The sequence below is a fragment of the Vidua chalybeata genome, chromosome Z, assembly GCF_026979565.1.
Source record: "Vidua chalybeata isolate OUT-0048 chromosome Z, bVidCha1 merged haplotype, whole genome shotgun sequence".
NCBI classification, from domain to species: domain Eukaryota; kingdom Metazoa; phylum Chordata; class Aves; order Passeriformes; family Viduidae; genus Vidua; species Vidua chalybeata.
In genome coordinates, this window is record NC_071570.1 from 66,126,833 (window position 1) to 66,130,296 (window position 3,464).

At 43.0% G+C, this 3,464-nt stretch overlaps 1 long non-coding RNA gene across 1 annotated transcript; it reads right to left on the minus strand.

Annotated features, from left to right (window-relative positions):
- Window positions 1–770: 770 nt before the first annotated feature.
- LOC128781878 (uncharacterized) lies at window positions 771–2,917 on the minus strand. The gene is made up of 3 exons (XR_008428547.1): window positions 2,590–2,917; window positions 1,793–1,876; window positions 771–1,258 (listed from the first exon to the last, which is right to left on the minus strand). It is a non-coding gene; the product is annotated as an uncharacterized LOC128781878 (long non-coding RNA).
- Between the last annotated feature and the right edge of the window lie 547 nt (window positions 2,918–3,464).

The window sequence follows — 3,464 nt, forward strand, 5'->3', positions numbered from 1 at the left end:
TAGTCCTTACTTCTGTCTCTCAAATTCACACTTGACATGCCTGCTGTACTTGCAATTAGGGCAGGAGGAGCATTGTTCACGTTTTCCCCTCTGTCTTCTCTACAGTAGTATTTCTCACTGGGGACCTAAAAGACAATTTTTTTTTTTTGCCCTAAATGGCTTGTTCTTTTTTATTATGTTATCTGGGTGGTTTTAATTTCTTACTGCCTACTTTCATGCAGCAACCTAAAGACAGCCAAAGATTAAGTTCTAACACTAAGGCCTTGAAACAAAAGATACAGCATCTTCCCTCTGTCCCTCAGAAACAGAAATAAAATTGCTTAGTTGAAAGAAATCCACAGCAAGGAGGGTGTGAAGAAACCTTAACATTTCCTCACCTGTCGATTAACACAGAGGATTCACCCTGGATGCTGGAATGACCTTTCTGACAGGCAGGAATCCATCTTTCAGACTGCTAAATTATTCTCACTTCAGTCCCGTGGTGAACTTCATGACAGTCACTGCTGTGTGTGCCCGAGGGAGCCTCGGGGAAGCCACCAGGAAGCCACATGGGCACAAGATCACCACAAGGCTGGCAGCAGCAAACAAAGGAACTCCGAGCAAACACATTTCACAAGCGTGCAAGCATGTCATCTGTAATTCAAGTGGGGATTCCTTTAAAAATGCAGTTCTCCCACTGCTTTTATACTTGAGGAAAGCATCGCAAAGTTAAAGGCTTGTGAGTGGAAAATATTATAAACTACTTTATTTCAAGAGATAGATTTTGGGGCGGATAAACTCTCAGAGGAGAAAAATAGTGGAAATAAGTAGTGGTGCCATGGTGAGCTCTGTCTGTACTTCAGGCAGCAGTGGAGTGGGTCAGCCTGGACCTCAGTCAGGCTCCAGCCCACCCCACACACAGCCAGGGCTAGCAGGAGCAGAACAATCTGGGATGGAGATTCCATGGCCTCTCTGGGCAACCTGTTCCTGGTTCAGTCCACCATCCAAAGGACCAAATGTGCATTTTTTTGCCTCAAAGCAGCATCCCCTTTCCAAGCTGTGTGCCCATACCCTGTCAGCTTGAGCCTCCCAGGAGAGCCCACCTGCTGGTACTCCTTGCCCAAGCATCTTTCTCTGCATCCATCCTGTCCCACCCATGGCACAGGGATTTGCATTTCCCTTTGTCCAGCTTTCTGAAGTTGCCATCAATCCATTTCTTCAGCTGTCACCTACTACAGGTCAGCTACAACTTCTGCACTGGGACCAGCCAGCAACCATCCTGCAGAGAGACAGGAATGCAACATGAGAGACCAATATCCCACAAAAAGAAATCAAGGTGGAAAAAAGGGCAGGATCAGAGGGTAAAATAGTAATAGATGGTACAGAGACACACCAAGAGCTTATACACGGTACAACAACATAAAACTGCTGAAACTTCAGTCTTGCCAGTCCCTGGCCTGATACCATCAGAGCTGGTGAGAGTTACAAGAGCTTTTGAGAGGAATCTTGGCAGGGAGAAAACAATTTAAATGGCATTAAACTCGTCTCTCTTTCCCACAATGATCCATCCCATCTAGGACTAGCTTTTACAAATAAGCATCCCTGGAAGAGCACTCTCCAAAATGTAATGGTGCTGTAGAGAAAGGTTCATTTTCTTAGCTGTAAGACACTTCTTCTCCAGAAAGTAATAAACACCAAAAATCTTAATTGTAGCCAAATATCACACACATAAACCAACAGTTAGCTCCAAAGATGCTTTTGCTTGAGGGAAAATGGGATGGGGAAGAGCAAAGGAGAACATTCGTATCCAGACCTGTGCTTAAGGTTCCTTTCCATCTACAAGGAGTGAGGCTTGGAAGCCAAGCTGCAGTCCAGGCCAAGTATAACTCCAGCAGGACTGAGAATGGTTGAAAATAAAGTAATTATGTTCAACTCCAGCACATATTAGTGATAAATACAATGATTCATGTACTCTAGAAGTAAAGAGAGCAAGCTTATTACGAGGCACCAAAAAAAAAAAAAAAAAAAAAAAAGCACAATTGGACCAAAATATATTCTGCCATAAAAAGACAAACTGCTTTCTATCATTAGTTTCAAAAAGTTACTTCCACTAACACCTCTGATATAAAAGAACAAGCAATTCACAGTCCTTAAAATCATTTTATCTCCTTTCTGTGACCAGAGAATGCTCAGTTTTCTGAAGCACTGGGACTGTAGGTCCTAACGAGGTATCTCTGGCCTTTACTTACAGCATGTGCACCTCACCCTCTTCTCTGTAACTCCTAACACACTCTGTGAAGATAAAGCTTACAGGAAACCTAAAAACATTCAACAGGTACTCTGTAGCTCTTCTCATTTACCTGCTCTGGTGTGAGACCCATGCAGGTCTTCCCCCTGCTTATGCAGGAGGCTTTTTCATCTAATTCACCAGAACTTTGATAAATTTGCATTCATGTGTTGTGCTGAGGCCTCTGGGCTGGCAGAATTTGTAGTTTGCTTAACAACTGCATTTTATTCAGGGAGAAAAACCAAAACCTAGTGAAATTATTTCTACATGTGTTATATTCTCCAAGGTGTATGTCAAAATTTTCAGCTACTTAGCTATGTTACCTAGTCATAGTCTGGAAACCTGACGATGAACAGTAAGCAGTATGGACCAGAGGGAAGGTCTTGGTTGCTATCCATCTCTGAGGGAATGACTGTCAGAGAAAACTAAAGATTAGGAACATGCATTTCACATAAAAACTCACACAAGCAATAAGAGTACTAATAATAACTCATATGAGTAATACAAAAAGTCTGAGCTTATTCCAGACTTTGAATTCAAATAATAAAATATGTCCCAAACAATGGAGGTTCTGGCTGAAGAACCAAACTCATTTCTACCTCCAGCTCCTCTTTTACTGACAAGGAGCATGTCTTTCTTTTGTCAGGGGGAAAGCAAGCTTGGCAGACCAGCTGGTGACACGACCTTTATGAAAATGAGAAGTCAGAAAGAATGGCTGCTTCCTATGTTTTACAGCAAAGTTGCCCCTTACCAAGGATGTCAGTCAGACACTGGGTTTTTCTCCCTCTCTTCCTTCAGGTTTTTTAGCACTCTTCAAGCTCGTTTCTTTGTTCTATCAACATAGCAGGTGGTCCATGTTGGGCATACAGTCAAATAAACTTATGAACCATCTAAGAAAGCACACCAGGGCTCAAGCAGAGTCTGTGTTGTTTGGGTTATTTTTAAGGATACAGACAGTGGTCAGATGCCCAGTTAGTGTAACCCAGCCCTGCTTTATTTGCTTTAACACTACCAGGCTGCTTCTGGTCAGATCCTTACTGCTGCAACTTGACTGCTGGGGAAAGACTGGGAGAAGATCTGACCTGACCATTACTTTGTGCACGTTAAATGATAACCACCTTTTTTTCCCCTCCAGCAGAAGGAAAAGCCAGTGCTGCTTTCCCAGGGTGTCACCACAAACAAGGTGCTGAGGAGACTT